This window comes from Coregonus lavaretus (assembly GCF_964263955.1).
Source record: "Coregonus lavaretus genome assembly, chromosome: 8".
Taxonomy (NCBI): Eukaryota; Metazoa; Chordata; class Actinopteri; order Salmoniformes; family Salmonidae; genus Coregonus; species Coregonus lavaretus.
The window spans coordinates 17,800,490-17,818,343 of record NC_139995.1 but is presented as its reverse complement, the minus strand read 5'-3'; the positions used below and the strand labels follow the sequence as shown (position 1 = coordinate 17,818,343).

The window sequence follows — 17,854 nt, the reverse complement described above, 5'->3', positions numbered from 1 at the left end:
ATTTGTCCTAATGAACATCGGCCGTGTGCAGCAGGCAGCCGTCCTCTTGCCTCTGACCACAGAGCATTGGGCGTCATTTTCTTTTAATTTCCCGAAGATTCCATGCGTTGACAGCTACTATCTATTACTCACTTCATCTCCACATACCACACTGACTGTAGACAGTAATGTTGGCGGCAGGTAGGTAGCCTAGCGGTTACAGCGTTGGGCCAGTAACCAAAAGGTTGCTGGTTTGAATACCCGAGCCGACAAGAGCAAAGGCACATAACCTTAATACGCTCCAGGGGCGCCGTACTACTATGGCTGATCCTGTCAAACTCATTCCACGGAAGGCCGAGTGTCTGGGTTTTCGTGCTAGGGCAAAAACCAAAACGTGCACCGAGTTTGGGATACCCTGCACTAGGCCCTACATGGAATGAGTTTCACACCACTGCTGTAAAACAACACCTTTCACTGCACCTATCTGGTGAGACAAATTGTCCTATAAATGCTTTTAGTAGTATTTATTAGGTCTGTCTTGCACTCCCACAGTCACACCACAACTGTTGCAGCTGGCTGGCTGTGATATCCTTGGTTGGGGAGTTATCCTCTGGATTACTCTGCAAGCTGAAATACACGAGAAATACAGTGTTTCAGTAACAGCCACCGATAATACTGAGGGCATGGAAATAAATACTCCGGAGAAGACCAACTTCGGCTGACTGGCTGAGTCCAGTGAGATGTTTATTACAAAGCCACATGTTATGTGATATATCACACTTTACTGGTATCTTCCATAAAGTGTAGTACTGACCTGGTCTCGGCCCTCTCCTCTGCATTGTCCAGCTCATGCTGGATCTTCCTGAACTTGGTCAGGTTGGAGTTGGCTTGTTCCTCCTGAGTGGAGAAGACAGAGCCGGGAAGTAGATCATACCACTGTAGGTCATTTGGAAACAGACCCACATTCTATACAGTAACACAACAGTAAAATGAAAACTTGAAATGTTATGGGGGACTTACTGCTTCCTCAGCCTGCCTTCTTGTAGCTCTTGGCCTGCAGCTTGTCTATGAGCTCTTGCAGGCGGGCCAGGTTCTTACTGTCCTCCTCTGTCTGCAAGAACAAACACAAGCAGCAGGGGGCAGCATGAAGCACTACATCGCAACACCTCACAGGCAGGCAGCTCTATCAATAAACAGTACATACAATCAACAACCGCAAAATGTCTCTAATCATAGAAAAATTATGTTTAAGATGATCACTTTGATCAAGTGTGGGGAATAATTGTAACATTGAAATAAGAATGTTAATGTGGTATGTTTCAGTACCTGGTAGGTGAGCTCTTTGATCCTCCTCTCATACTTGCGGAACACCTTCTGGAACTCCTGGCTCCTCTTCTGCTCAGACTCCAGCTCATTCTCGAGTTCTCTCACCTGTTGATGGGAGACTGTCAGATCACTGATCTACACTCACTGTTCAATATTGGTGAACAACTTTAACCAAGTAAATTAAGGAGCCTTGCTTGTGCAAGAAGGAGCAGGTTGCCATTTATTGGGATGACTCATGTACTGGAGGCAGCTCTGCAGGGTAGTCACTAGCTGGCACAGCCACAAAGTCATAAAATCAGATTTTAACCCTAACAGTAAACACACTGCTAACCTTATGCCTAACCTTAAAATAAGACCAAAAAGCACATTTTTGTTTTCATAAATCTTTTCAATATATAGCCAATTTTGACTTTGCCACTGGCCCTAAGAATCGCGCAGCTCTGCCACCAGAACAAGATTCATCCAAATAAACGCCAACCTGCCGAGCTGGAGCGGCTCATAGAAGCAGCAGCTTATCTCCTGTTTCTGTAGCGCGAGGCAGCTTGATGTACAAGTACACCCCCTGGACGCTAGTCTATCGCAGGGCCTTTCCCCCAATGCTGAGTGCTAAGCAGAGACACAACGGGTCCCGTTTTTACAGTCTTTACAGGACTGTAGAAATGGGTAAGGCCTAAATCGGTAGAGCAAAACCCTGAGCATGCTTATTGAGTCAACAATCTAGTTACTTTGCACTCTCCTAATGAACAGATCAAGTCAAATGTATTTTCAAATTGTATTGGTCACATACACGTGTTTAGCAGATGTTATTGCGGGTGTAGCGAAATGCTTGTGAATGAGAAAAGGGTGTGCTCTCTGGACTCTTACCCTGCCCTCCAGTGTCTGGATCTGTTTCTTGCCACCCTTGAGGGCGATCTGCTCGGCCTCATCCAGGCGGAGCTGCAGGTCCTTGGTGGTGTGCTCCATGATCTTCTACATCATCTCCAGGTGAGAGCTGGTGTCCTGCTCCTTCTTTAACTCCTCAGCCATCATGGCTGCCTGGACAATGACAGAGAGAAGAGTTTGATTTGCAATATGGTTCCAGTTTTCCAATGATAAGATCTTTGTAATCGGAAATTAATTTAATTGAAACTAGACACACAAGTAAATCTAGCCTGGGTCTCTGGTTCTCTCCCTTACATCAATGATGGCCTTCTTGGCCTTTTCCTCTGCGTTGTGGCACTCATGCGAAGCCTCGTCCAACTCAGTGGACAGCATAGACAGGTCACTCTCCAACTTCTTCTTCTGGTTGATGAGCCCAGTGTTCTGGAAGTGCAGCAGGTTAACCCTGTGTTCTGGAAGTGCAGCAGGTTAACCCTCTCGGTGGACTCCAGCAGCTCGTGCTCGGCCAGTTTGCTTGCACGGTCGTCCTGCTCCAGCAGGGCTCGGAGCTTCTCCACCTCTGCAGTCACCAGGTTGTTCCTGCGCTCTGTTACCGCCGTCTGCTCCTTCAGCTCCTCGTTCTGGTGCAGCGTCTCATCCAGCTCCAGCTGCAGGTCCTGGGGTTACAGAAGAGACAGCGTGTGTTCAGTAGTAGTGCAGGGAGCTTGTCTAGTGGTATACCTGCCAACCCTCGGACCACACATTGCCCCTGGAGGCAAGGGTTCAAACCCAGACTGTGCCACTTTCCATTCCATGTCCCTCTCCTTTATCTCCCCATCTCAATCACTTCTTTACTGTATTTATCAATAAAATAAATGTGTCATAATTATACAAATGTTAAAAAAGGAAGGAAAAAAAAGCCAATGATTGGTACAGCACGCTATTGACAACCCAGCAGGCAAACAATCTGAAGTATGGAAGAGTCAAGTAGCTAACTTAAAATTTGTTCATGAGTCTGAAGAGTTTGTTACAGTGTAAACAAAGCATTGTAAAAACCAAATATGAGGTCCTTTGTCTGGACTTTGTCCGAACCCATAAGTGAGTGTGCAGTTGTCAGACCAGCTGCTAAAGGACTTGCCTTGATCTGGACCTGCAGGTGGCACAGTAGTTTCTGGGACTCAGCGGCCCGACTGTTGGCGTGGTTCAGCTGCACTTCCATCTCGTTCATGTCCCCCTCCATCTTCTTCCTCAGATGCACCGCCTCATTCCGGGACTTACACTCCGAGTCCAGGGTGGCCTGCATGGGCTCCAGGGTTCGCTGGTGGTTCCGGCTGGGGGGGCAAATGGATGGGGAGAGCAAAAAATGAGGAATTAAAAAGGGAGGACATTCCTAGACATGGGCCTCTGATACTAAAAAGAGTGAAAGCTACCAGTGCCTGTACAACCACTGACATGTTTTTCTAACTGTATGGTGATTTAACCCACCAGAGGTTATCGATTTCCTCGTCCTTCTCCGCCAGCTTCTGGTCGATGTCGGCCTTGATCTGGTTGCGCTCCAGCTGGATGCAGAGAGTCTTACTCTCCTCATGCTCCAAAGTGCCCTGAAAGAGAGAGAGAGAACAGCATATTATACAAACAAATACACACAATAGTTACAGTACAGCACACTTAAAGAGAGACTGGGAGAAAGAACAGAACAGTGACTTACCTCAACCTCCTCTAAGGCAGCTTGGATCTCACTCTTCTCCATGTCCAGACCCTTCTTTATCTTCTCCAGCTCATGGATGGTCTTCCCTCCCTGGCTGATCTGATCAGACAGGTCAGCAATCTCCTCTGTAGGTGGGGGGAAGAGGACAGTGGGGTTATTGGAAAAAAGGCCTTTCAGTTTGCGTTTCCATACTATGTAAGATTGATGTGAAATTCTCAACTAATAAACATTCATTTGAATATTATTTTATAATGACATATGGGGGGATTGGGGGGAGAAACGAATTAGGCTATGATATAATTCAATGGCTCAACTCATGTAGCTTGGACCAGGACCAATGACTCTGTAGTCTGAGTTATTCCGATGTGTGTGAGGTGGTTGTACCTTGGAGGTTCTTGTTCTCTCTCTTGGTGGTGTCCAGGTGGTCTAGGGCCTCTTCGTAGGAGTTCTTCAGCTTGAACAGCTCTGTGCTCAGGCTGTGAGACACCTTCTGAGAGCTCTCCAGCTCACACTGGCATTTCTGATACTTCTGCCTCCACTCAGCCAGCACCTGAAATCAGAAATTCACCTCATTAGCAATGCCTGGATAAAGTTTAGGTTCAAAACAACCTAAATTGCAATTTTTTCTACTGAGGTCATTCCAGTTCAGTTCCTTACTCAGCAACAGCATGTAATCAAGTTGACAGCATGTCTCCGTAATTTGCATTGCCCATGATAACCTCCAATTGCTCACCTTATAGAAGTTGCGCTGCTTCTTGTCAAGGGCGGCGGCTGCAGTGTTGGAGCGCTCCAGGTCCATCACTAGGTCCTCTATCTCTGTCTGCAGCCGGTGCTTGATCTTCTCTAGGGAGGAGCACTTGGCGTTGGACGCCTCCACAGACTCCTCAGCTTCCTGCAAACATGTCACCAGCTTCTTCCTGTTGAATATATACATCTCACATTAATCAGATGTCACTTTTTTAGTTACTATAACAGGTTTGAAAACATAGATGAGAGTGAAGAGTTGTTATTCTAATGTCATTGTATGTAGACCTCAGATGTCTCACTCACTTTGCCTCCTCCAGCTCCTCTGTCCTTTGGATAGCGTCTGTCTCATACTTGGTCCTCCACTGGGCCACCTCGGCGTTGGCCCGCTGCAGCTCAGACTTGGCCTCCTGCTCCCTGTCATACTGCTCCCTCAGCAGGTCACAGTTGTGGCGGGAGGACTGGAGAGCATGGGCCAGTGCATTCTTTGCTGGAAGACAATGATAGTGGAGATAGCGCCAAGATGGTGGAAGGAGGAAAGGTCAGTCGTACTGTTAAGCACACCAACTAATGCCGGGTGTACACTACACGACTTTTAAAATCCTAACATCGCTGAGCCTCTCACATTAAACAACAGTCTTTCCTGTCGTTTCTTGTCTTGCCGACATAGTGGTGCGCACATTAAACAATCTGGCACAGACGGGGTTTCACACACTACAACAATCTTCACTTGGTCGTGAGGATTCTCCATACCACCACGCTGTCATGCGAAAACAATTATATGATGACGTGATTAGATTGTTAACGTAGCTAGAACGAGCTGTGGCTCAAAGCAGCTTCATAAAAGTTTTCAGTCAGACATTCAGAGTTGACATTACTAGCCAACATTTTGAATTGAATAACATTGCTTGTGAACTTCAGCACTGTAACGATGTAACACTCTGGCTTTGGTTAAAGGCAAGTACAAACGCATACTAGTAGTCATCGCTCCTGCTGGAGAGTCTACACATTCTGGGTGACGCAAAACAACGTCATCATCTCACTGGGTTCTTCTCTGTCAAGCTCTCATTGGCTATTGCTGATCACCGTTCGCAAAACATGTCGTTGCACAGCTCACACTACAAAAGCATTGCACATTTTGTGCAGATAAAATCAAACGTTTGAAAATATCGGGATGTCTGGGACTGCTCAAAGACAGGATCGGTAGCCTCATCTGGTACTCATACAGATGACACATCTTCTCAGCATTAGCCTGGAAATCCAAGTGGGATCAGCGGAAATAGTATCAGTGTGTGTCCGTGTGTGCATCTTTATCTCTCTACCTTGCTCTTAGAGAGCTGCTCCACGTTGGACGCTAATTCGTCTGCCTCCATCTTGGTCTCGCCCCTCTCCTTCTCCAGCTTCTGTTTGATGCGCTGCAGGCTGTCGATCTGCTCCCCCAGCTTGGCTACGCTGTCAGTGTGTTTCTTCCTCAGCGCGGTTGCCGTAGCCTCGTGGTGCAGCATGGTCTCCTCCAGATCCCAGCGCATCTTCCGGAAGTCTGAATTGCGCTTTTTGTTCATCTTGATCTGAGCGGCGGTGGCGCCCCTGGCCTCCTCCAGCCACTCACTGAGCTCTTCCAGCTCCCTGGCCACATCGCCCCGCTGTTTCTCCACCTTGGCCCGGGATCCAGCTCCTCCTCTAGCTCCCTGATACGAGCCTATGAGAAGACATGGGCATAGATCAATGGATGCATTCAGCTTGTGGTCTATGATCTTTGTAATGTACTGAGAAATGTGATAGTATTGTATTATATTATATTAATCAGAAATCACTGTTAGTATTTCTAGACCCAGTTGTCCATTCATACCTGTAACTCTTTTTCTGGAGCTGAATGGTCAAGGCTTGTTCATCCTCAAGCTTAGTGCTAGTGTGGTTAATCTCAAAGTCTTTCCTGATTTGAAAGAAGAGTGGGTTACATTCATATTTTATCAATAATCATAGAACTGATCAGTTGTTTAGTCTTCAATCAAATAGATTGTTCTCACTTTTTCAGCTTCTCTTCAAGTTGCTGCTTGTCATTCTCCAGGTCCATGACAGACTGCATGGACAGTTTAAGGTCTCCCTCCTGCTTGCGCTTGACCCGTTCCAGGTCCATGCATACTTTCTTCTCTTGCTCCAAAGAGCCTTCCAACTGATTTGGGGAAGAGTATGGGAAATGTCAAAGCTAATGGCCATAACAATGTATTTAATAACAGGCAATATGATGTGGCAATGTATCGAAACAAAAATCAGTTTCTCTTGATTTATATCTATTTTCGTTTCAGTCAGGTTGGATATGGATTGTAGTTCCTTGTGCATAAACTCACGTCGTCCCCTTGCTGTTCCAACTTGGCCTTGGCCTTGGAGGGTGTGTTGACCTTGTCCTCCTCGGCCTGCAGGTTGTCCAGTGTCTGCTGGTGGGCCTCCTGTAGGGCCTTCTTCTCCTTGGTCAGCTTCAGGATTATCTCATCCAGAGCTGCCATCTCCTCAATCAGGTTCTTCATCTGGAGAAGAGGAGAAGGCATATGATGACTTCAGGACCTCAGCTATGCACATCTCATTCTCATCTGCACATATTCACCAATATTAAGTTGCTTAGGTTAGATCTTTTTCAGACGTTTCAGTTGGGTGGAGTATTGAGGCAGACTTGATTCATTAATTACATGAAGTCAGGGCTATACTGCCACTGTTTGTCATCTGAAATAAAGAGGAATCTCTTCCGCTTTAGAGGACAAGAGGACTATGACATCTGTAGTTCTGTGTCCTCTCCCTCTCTGTGAATGTCTGGTCTGATCTCCTTCTCTGTGATCCTCTAGTCTCCTCACCTTGTTCTCGGTGGCGTATTTCTCCTTCTCCACCTTGGCCAGGGTGATCTCTACGTCATCAATGTCCTTCTTCAGCTCAGCACACTCGTCCTCTAGCTTGCGTTTCTTGGCGAGAACACAGGCGTTCATCTCCTCCTCGTACTCCAGTCTCTCCATCATCTCTTTAACCTTGGCCTCCAGCTGGATCTTAGCCTTGATCAGGAGGTCACAGCGGTCCTCTGCGTCCGCCAGGTTTTCCTGCTCCTGCAGGGAGAGTGGAGAGAGAGGGAGAAATGGGAGGTGACATTGGAGCCCTACTGGTACCATGCTGTAGGAGGTAGTAAATGCGTGCATCGCCGTCAGTCTGTGGGTACTTACTGCCTGCAGCTGCAGAGAGAGGTCATTCTTCTCTTGGATCAGGCTGACCTGCTTCTCCTCCAGCTCTTTACGTTTCACCTCTGAATTCTCCAGGGCCTCCTTCAGCCCGGCCACCTCCTCCTTCAGAGTGGCCATCTCCTTCTCTGTGGCGGCGCTCTTCAGCAGAGGCTTGATCTTGAAGAAGAGCTTCATCCATGGCCAGTGCTTCACCACGTTGAAGGCCCGGATGTTCCACTGGATGATCATCAGAGCCTCTCTGGAAACAGGAAGTGAGTAGAGGACAAAATTAGGGCTTTTTCCGTCTTCTTCCTGTGCTCGACTTGGACTCAACCAGTTTAAGGTGCTCCATCGAGTTCATATGAGCAAGTCCAGAGTAATAGAGATATACCCTGACTTAGATGACAAGTGTGAACGTTAGGCCCAGCCTCCTGCTAATCTCACACACATGTTCTGGTCTTGCTCCAAACTGATGAGCTTCTGGACTTCCATCTTTTAAATCTTATCACAGGTCCTAGCTATTCAACTTCTTCAGCCTGTGGTTTTGGAACCAAACAGGGTTCTACCTGGAACCAAAAATGGTTATCCTATGGGGACAGCTGAAGAATCCTTTTAGATACAAGACATTTTTGCAACCTGGTCAGGCACTTCCTGTCAGAGTTGTGAATGTGTGCCTGAGTGAGTGCAGGGCCATGGTCAGGCAGGGTGTCGGGGGTAGCAGGGTGAATGGGGAGGTGGCTGTGGTATGAGTATGATTGCATTTCTGACATGACTCCATGCTCTATGCCTCTCAAAGGTGAGTGTCTCTGTGTTTATTTAGAAACTAAAGCCCTCTGTCAAATGGCAGGCTTTAATCCTCTGTCACCCGCCACATATCCCATCTATGTGCTTACGTAGAACTGCAGGCGCCTGGGACAAAAGAGGCCAAGGGCCACGGGGCAGGCAGGGGGGGTTGTATTTTTAGGGTGGGCCAAAGCAGCTGCCACTTGGCACATGTCGCCACCTGGCTCTAAGGACATCGTCATCATTGTTTAATTTAGGGAGAGCAGAGAGGGGAGAGGGGTGTGGAGGAGTGTGTGTGAGGGACGTAATGGGGTCAAAATTACCATGGGGGCCACACACATGCAGGGTAACCATACATGGACAAGCACACGCCTCACACACGCCGCAAACATTGCCCTTGCATACCACACATACTAGACCAGGAATATTCAACTGGCAGTCCACGGGCCAGATCCGGCCCGTTTATACATTTATACTGGCCCTTTGATCAATTCTGAACATTTAATAAAAGATCTGCAAAAAAATCCCTGCACAAATCCGACATTCAGTACCAAAACGACTATCGTGGTTGTCTATAGTGTGGTTTCTAGCGGTTTCTTGCGCCTCTGGCATGTTGATTTCGTTTTTCTTCATATGAATTTGACTCTAGCCACAGTTTAAGCTACAAAATATTATGACCCCATTCCTGAAAGGAACACGTACATATGTGCCTTCTGTTTCCCTCTCTGAGACTCGTAGGACTCGTTAGAAGGGAGTGTGACAAAAAGCGCACCTAATGACAAAGGGAAATGAATTCAAAGCATACTTCCTTCCGACTAGAATTTGGCATTACCTGATTTGACATATCTTTGTGTTATTTATTGAGATGCTTAGTTTTCAGATGATTTTAAAATGGCCTAATTACTTTTAATGGTTGTTTAAATAAAAGAAAATAATGGTTAGCGAGATTTTCCTTTTCAATTATGATCTAATTTTTTGGTTGCACCTCGACTCACATTGGTTGAGCGCCCTCCACCTTTCCTAATTACTTTTAGCAACGTTTAATTTTAAGAAATGTTTTTTATTGTTGGTTGTGCATTGCTTTTTTATACAGTTCTTCCGAAGAATGTGGAAAATGTCCGGCCCCCATGCAATTCACCTTTTTTACATCTGGCCCCCATAAGAATATAGTTGAATAGCCCTGTACTAGACCATAGGAGTGTGCACAGTTATAATATATCACAAACTGAAAGGGTGCAACTGATCATATTACTATTGAACCTGTTGGAGGAAGCAACTGGTGGAGAAGTTGGTTTGTTTATACTGATGTCTTTATCTTACTATGAATTGTTCCAAAACAAATGCCATTATGTACTCCCAACACTCCTCCACTCCTAAGAGATAAAATCTCTCTGGGTTTAATTGTTGGCCCAATACTCTAAGATCATAAGAACAACTTACTTCATTTAGGTACTTTACTAGAGCACTTGAAATGATCAAATCAAATGAAGCCATGGTCCCTTACTTCCTGGTCATCATATTCTGGAGCTCCATCCTCATGATCTTGCCTCGGCTGACAGCCTGGAGCAGCGTGAGGACCTTGGCCAGACATTCATCCCTCATCTCCTCCAGCAGCCCCAGCAGACCCGCCTTAAAGAACACCTACAGGAGGAGAACACCCAGACCCAGTCAGGAAGATCAAATACAACTTCATTTGCCTATAGATACAATTCGTATTAATGTGATTCATTGACAAAACGTGTAAATGTAAAGCCTCATGCCTCCTACCTTGGTCTGTCCAAATTTGTACTGGTTGTGGTCGACGTCTAGGGACCAGAGCAGTTTCTCTGTTGCTTTCCTGCTGTCCACAAACGTATCATCGGGGATGGCATGTGGTTTCAGGATGTGATAGCTGTTAGTAAAAAAAACATTGTATTGTATGATTAATTCCAAATGTCTTTTTTATGTGTCTGTTGTGGGAATGAACGTGTGTTATCACACTCACCGCTGTTTGACCTCTGCGTAGATGATGCGGTTTGGAAATCCCTTCCTGCAGATCCTGATGCCCTCCAGCACACCGTTACGGCGAAGCTGGTGCAGCACCATGAAGGAATCCATGATCCCTGCAGAGGACCGGGGGAGAGGAGGTAATCAATCAGAGAGGAGAAGATGCTCTCTGGAGCACTTACAGTAAACAACATGTTCCTCAGATTTTCTTGGATCTCAGTTGAATGTTGTACTGTGGCGTACCTGGGCGTCTTGGTCTCGTTGGGGATAAGGCAACGGACAAAGTGTGGCTGAGTGCAGTGAAGGTTAGTCATCAGCTTGTTCAGATGATCCTGCAGACAGAGGGCCACACATAACGGATGGAGAGAATGAAAACCTAAGCTAGCATTGATGACAGGAATGTTGCTCAATGTAGGTTCAGTGTTTACAACATCAGCAAATATGTACATTTTTGCAGCAGTTTATGAAAACAAATTCTCCCTCACTCTTTCAGTTATGGTGCACAGCTGAAGCTCTTCCATTGACTTCAGGGAGGATACAGTATGTGATGTTTATGAGAGTGGAGCCAGCACAGACTTAAAGTGATGTTCATGTGATCATTTCCCTAAACATCACTGCAAGTCTTAACTGTCTCCTTCTCAGCACTGGATAGATGATCTCTCAATGTTGATGCAGCTTCACTGCCTTACTAGCTATGTCCTTTCTGTTTGTTTATTATCCTGTAATGACTTGTATAGTTTTACTGTCTACTGCAGTATATCAAGTATAATCCAGCTTGATCACATTATATTAGCTTGTGATATTGTCAGTTTAGCCAGCATTTTGCCAGTAGAGTAAGTTGTCCCTCTCACCTTCTGTAGCTGTGACACGGTCTGGAAAGTGGCAGCCTTCTTCCTCTTCTCCTTGCCTCCAGTCTTTTGGTCTGAGTCAGTGCCAACATGATGGAGGACTTCTGGAAGCGCACCACCACTGTCTCATTCAACGGGTCTTTGTTTTTGTCCAGCCACCCAATGATGTTGTATGGAACCTGGAGTGTCAGGATGAAGTCAACCATTAACATCCTACTAGATTATATTTTCACTACAAGATCATTAGGAGGACACATGGTTTTGTGGAAAGAGTGGTATAGAAAGGAGATACTCAGGGACTGGGTACCACAATACTTGTCAATCCTGCACGGTTTTGACTGAATATCACTAAGGATACCAATGGATTGAGAAACTCATGTGGCTAAAGGTTGCTCTAGCTACTGCCAAAAGAATCATAATGCAAGTTGTAAGTGAAAAATCAAAGGTTTGTTTCCTTTTCTATCTTCTGTGTTGTATATCTATTCATGATTATCAAGTTATTGGTTTGTTTCAATTGTATTGTAATATTATACCATTCATACACACTTACCACTCCAGTGTAGTGCATCAGCTCAAAGTTGCGCTTCTTATCGGGCCGCGGTTTCTGGAAGTTCCAATGTGGTTGTCGTACATCTTGGCTTTCAAGCTGTTGTCTGTAGCCTTGGGGAACATGCACTCCTCTTCAAGGATGGACATGATCCCCAGGGGCTGAAGAAACAAAGCTCAACTAAACATACATGTAGTGAATCTGAGATGGATCATGCAATCAAATATAATACATACAACCAATTCTGCAGGAACAAACACACATACAGGTTCCTATCATGAAACATATTAGCAAGCAAACACATCATTGGGTTCAATACCTCATCCGAGGTGGGAAGTTCATTTCTAATTTTAGTGCAATGACTTTGAGAAGTGGTAGCTCGCCATACCTTCTCTATGAGGTCAATGCCAGCCTGTAGGTCGAGTCCAAAGTCTATGAAGGTCCACTTAATACCCTCCCGTTTGTACTCCTCCTGCTCCAGGATGAACATGTGGTGGTTGAAATACTGTTCAGTTTCTCATTGGTGAAGTTGATGCACAGCTGCTCAAAGCTGTTGAGCTGAAATGAAAGAGGGACAGGTGTTCAGAATAAGCATGTCGAGTGGAATAAAAGCCTCAGACTGTAAGAATGCAAGAACCACTTCAGATTTTAGTCTTGTGACATGAAGCTGAAAAATAATGTTGACATTTACAGACCACACACAAAAAATCTAACAGTGAAAGATCCAGAAAGAGAGTGAATGAAATCATTCTGTGAAAATTGTTGTGAGGAAAGACTTACATCAAAGATCTCAAAGCCAGCTATATCCAGCACTCCGATAAAGAACTGGCGAGGCAGGGATGTGTACAGGGTCTTGTTGATGCATCCCACTAGCCATTTTAACATGCGGTCGTAAGTGGCTTTGGCCAGAGCTCCGACGGAATAGTTCACCTACAGCACGCGGACACACACATGCACATGTGCACATACACACACACACACACACACACACAGGTTACACAACTGTCATTCACATGGATACCCACTGTTGCTTGGATACCAATTTCTAGAGTCTGCTGAGTATATTGATCAATAGAGGATTAGGAAGCTATCCCTGCTGGCATGCTCATCACTGAGCTAAATGAACAAAAAATTAAGCTGAATTCACTTCAAGACAACTGAATATTTGTAGCTATACAGATGCTATTGGGTGCTGTGTCCTGACTGTGTTGTGGTGAGCCCTGACCTGTTCAACGCTCTGTCCCTTCACCACGTATTCGTTCCCCACCTTCACCCTAGGGTGCAGGAGCCCCTTGATGAGGTCAGCTGAACTGACTCCCATCAGGTAGGAGGCTTTGTCAGCACCTGGACAAACACACAGGACATATACATTATGAGACACAAGCATAACACACTTGGTTGGAGGCTACAATGGAATTGGTCCTGATCTGCTCTATGTTGGTCTTGATTATTAGTCTTAGACTTAGTTCACTTTTATGCAACATCTCAAATTGGTAGTCCCCCTTACTTTCAGTGCCATCAGCCTCTGCCTGCTCCTCGCGCTGCTTCTGCTTGAACTTCATGTTGCCGAAGTGCATGATTGCTCCCACTATCTTATAGCAGTCATACTTCTCATCAGGAGTGAACCCCAGGATGTCCATGGCATGCTGTGGAGAAACCAGGGTAAGTGATGTCATGACTCACCAAGGCTGATCACTGGAGCAAGTACATTTGACAAATTCCTTACTGATAATTGGTCTAGCAGTAAGGAATAGCAGAGTAAGAGCTCTTACATCGGTGGCCATGAGCTCCCCTCCATCGTCCATGTTCTCCACATTGGTCATGCCCTGAGAGCAGAAGTGGTAGTCCTATTGGTTGGTGGACACCAGCAGCATGTCTGTGGAGGAGACAATCTTTGTCAATCAAAACCCACGCAATTGGGTCACCTAACATTAACACTTTCTGGGTAGTATTGGATTTGATCCTAATTTACCTAGAAGTTCTGGTTTCTTCTGGGACATGATCTGGTAGTAGATATGGTAGCTTCCCCAGGCTGCTGAAATATCACACTGGATTTTTCCAGAAGATCTAAAGGAGAGAAAGAATGGGCATATCTTTAATTTCATCACAGCCCGAAAATTCTGTTTTAGAGAAACTTGTGTGCAGAGTTTTGCTCTTTATGCAGGTGTTATGAGCTCATCCCATTTTGCTTTTTGATGGTACTCACATATACAGTGCTATGAAAAAGTATTTGCCCCCTTTCTAATTTTCTCTACTTTTGCATATTTGTGAAACTGAATGTTATCAGATCTTCAACCAAAACCTAATATTAGATAAAGGGAACATAAGTAAACAAATAACACAACAATTACATATTTATTTCATAAACAAAGTTATGCAACACCCAATTCCCCTGTGTGAAAAAGTAATTGCCCCCTTACACTCAATAACTGGTTGTGCCACCTTTAGCTGCAATGACTCCAACCAAGTTCTCAAACTTTTTAGGGACGGGGACCCTTTTGTGATAGCAAATTCATCAGGGACCCCCTCATAATCAGAACATAACTCAAGTGAGATATAAATAGCATACAAAGAGTTTTACTATGACTCCGGCAGGGTATGGCCAGACAAACCCAAGTCTTAGGCCCTGGGAAGGAACATTTTAAAGGCCCGCCTCTTACCATCAGAGAGAACATTTTGCAGTTTTCAAGCGAATTTCCAGCAATTGTACACATTTTGTCAAGTGGCAGAGAGATCTTTTGTTGTTGCAGCTTTAAAGGTAATATCCTGCAATTCCACACATTTTTCCATGAGGCAGAGAGAAAACGTTGCAGTTTTAAATCTTAAATTACAGTGCATCTATTCTTTAAAAAACACATTTTTGGGAATACAAGAAGTATTAAGTAGATTTGTTTAAATATTTGTTGGAGTACTGTGGAAACCAATATCCCTGTGAGCCTCCCAGGCCTATTTTTAAGAACATCAATTGTAGATTAATATTTAATTATATCGTATTACACGCTCTAAACTTATTCCACGGATCCCTTGGCCAAAATTAGTTTTATCTGTTGTTGTTAGTAATAATCATAATTTTGTATTTATATATATAAATACAAACCGCACATTGAGAACCCCTGGTCTAGCAATCCAAAGGTTGCATGTTCGAGTCGCGTCGGGGATAACTGTATAATTTTAGCTAACCCTTCCCCTAACCCTTATTCTAAACGTAACCCAATTCAACATGCTACGTAAATTCACCTAACCTTCGTCTTTTTAGTTCACTTAACCTTTGTCATTAGTTCCCTTAACCGCCAACGTAAATTCTCCCTTAATTCTCTTTTGTTGTTATGACGCAAACGCAACTTGGTCTCAGATAAAGATGTGCAAAATTATATATGTCCTCTAAAATGTATGATAAGCTACATTATCCAATCCGTATGCTATTGTACGACTGGGTAAGATTATGACCAAGAAGTCAAAAAGGGAAAGGGTAAACATTTAGCAAATCCGTATGACAAAAAAAGACCAAAAATGTTTTAAAAGGGAGAGATTTTTTAAAATCTGGAATGCCATATTGGCCTTACTCCTTTTTTAGCAGCTGCTTCCCCAAGAGCTGCTACAATGGCAAAATACTGAATGACACGTTTCGTGTTGACAGTTTTGCCAGCACCGGATTCTCCGCTATAGGAGTGTGGGAAAAGTATAGATAAGAAAGGAAATGTGTAGATAAAACAGGTAAAAAATGCACAAATCAAGAAAATTAGACTATAAACTGCAGTCAGGAACAAAATACCAGAATGTTCTCTCTGAAAGAAAAAAAAGTAACAAAATCTTTTGCCTCCCCCCAAAAAACTCCTGTTTTGACATCTTGAGTTATAGCATATAACAAAAATATTATTTTGTTTTGTAGACACATTTTAAAACTGTGTTTGGATGGCCTAGAATTCATTATGATTGCTCATACAGTGACAAGGCCAACGTCACAAGTTGTTCTTCTTGTTTTTGCTAGTAGTATGTGAAACAACAGCAGACTATAGGGTATCACAGTAATTAGAGCACCGTTTTCTGAGATGGATTTGGGTTTTTGCTTACGTGATGAGCATGGACTGATTCTCACGATCTGTGTAGATATCATAAAGAGTGAACTAGTAGAAAAGGCTTGTGTAATAGTAGTAGTACTACGTCAACTTGGTTATGTATTTTGGTGAAGCTGTACTTGAGTCATGTCATATTCCATTACTGTCTGGAGTTTGTGTGCACAATCATGACTTCTAATGACAAGTATCAGGTTTCTGACAACATGGAGGAGTGTGAGTATTATTTGTGCTGAGTGACTTACTGCGCAGCATGTCATTGTAGGCGTTGTTTGCGATGGCGTAGATGTGGGGCGGGACCTCGGCGCGGCGCTTGCCTTTGTAGGCAGCGACAACAGGGGCGGTGTAGACAGGCAGCCATTTGTATGGGTATACTGTCACACATAACAGCCCAGAGTAGGTCTGTGGAGAGAGAGTTGAAGAAGGCAATGCATGATACCTGGGCTATAGTTTCAACACCTCTGACATACCGTTTAATCAAGTTATTCACCAAAAGACCCAACTGAGCAATAATAGAGGGATGAGGGGCACTAACTGACAGTCTCATTTCATATGCCCTACAAACAGACTGACATGTGGTTCTGGCTACTCAGGGATCCCAGGAAGTGCATGGAACAACTGTCCCATCCCTCCATTGCCCCTGTGGGGTCACTCACGTAGATCATCCAGGCGGCGTAGCGCCTGCGCAGGTTGAAGAGCACAGAGGCCTCGTTGAGGTGTGTCAGCATGGTCATGTCCTCTATCATGTCAAATTTAGGAGGATTAATCTGCTGGATGTCCTCCTCCTTCACTGTAAGAGAGTTGGGGAGAGGAAGGAGGAAGAGGCAACAGTGAGACTGGGGCCTTGGGCAAAGGGGAAATCTGTTGTCATATATATTCTGGTTCTGTTGTCATATCATTTTCAGTCACTACAAACCTATATTCCAGTTTAAAAACTATTCATAATAATGTATCAGAATAAATTATTATATATTTATTACGAGGATTTTATTCTAACTATCTATAAACACTTGCAAAGAAATGACCCACTGGGCACAGATGTCAGTTCAACTTCTAGTTTTGATTTACATTTGGTTGAGTTGTCAACTAACGTGAATTCAACGTGAAATCAACAAAACAATTCATGTTATTTGATTTAGGTTAAAAGTTGGGTGGAAAAAATACGAAATTCCCTTATGTTGATGACTTTTAGCAAATCCAATCCGTTTTCCCACGTTGATTCAACGTCATCACATAGATATTTTGTTCTTTTTTTTATGACGTGGAAAAAAGTTGATTCAACCAGTTTATGCACAGTGGGGAGGTAATGCATAGTAATATTTTCTGATCGTGAGTAAACTGTACTATCAAATCCCTTGAGCGCACCACTCACCCTTCTATCTTTGGTCTCAACGATGACTTTGTCTCGGTCGAGCTCCTTGATCTCAACCTCAATGTAAGCCTCCTTTTCGTCTGGAACCCATGCTCGCTTTTTACCATCAAACGCAATGGTCTTCGCAGCCAGCAACTCCAGGTCAGTTTTGCATAGAAAAGGACCAACCTCTCCGAACTCATTCGCATCAAAGCGGGACATGACTGCAATGGCAACGCCACACGCCGACGAAGCACCCGACGCACTGACAGGACAGACGATTTCTCAAACCCCTTGGAAAAGAGAGGAATATTTACTTTGCATTCTTTTGTTTTCACATTTAAGTGAGTCAGCTCTTTCCTCATTCATAAAAAGTTTAGTTTGGACAAACGTAGGAATGAAACATCACCAAACCAAAAGTGCACTCAAAGGAGAACGTTTACAATTCGTG

General features: G+C 44.4%; 1 pseudogene across 1 annotated transcript; it reads right to left on the bottom strand.

Moving 5' to 3' along the window:
* Nucleotides 1-506: 506 nt before the first annotated feature.
* Nucleotides 507-17,625, bottom strand: LOC311133958 (myosin-6-like; annotated as a pseudogene). The gene is made up of 36 exons: nt 17,425-17,625; nt 16,709-16,852; nt 16,298-16,454; nt 16,051-16,078; nt 15,543-15,639; nt 14,892-14,925; nt 13,952-14,046; nt 13,752-13,855; nt 13,487-13,625; nt 13,205-13,323; nt 12,760-12,909; nt 12,368-12,537; nt 11,983-12,140; nt 11,436-11,611; nt 10,828-10,916; nt 10,583-10,700; nt 10,366-10,489; nt 10,103-10,239; nt 7,819-8,074; nt 7,462-7,704; nt 6,964-7,140; nt 6,643-6,788; nt 6,465-6,548; nt 5,938-6,314; nt 4,922-5,100; nt 4,605-4,788; nt 4,256-4,421; nt 3,872-3,996; nt 3,649-3,764; nt 3,302-3,494; nt 2,482-2,840; nt 2,170-2,340; nt 1,306-1,410; nt 1,000-1,090; nt 794-876; nt 507-606 (listed from the first exon to the last, which is right to left on the bottom strand). The product of its transcript is annotated as a myosin-6-like (transcript).
* Between the last annotated feature and the right edge of the window lie 229 nt (nt 17,626-17,854).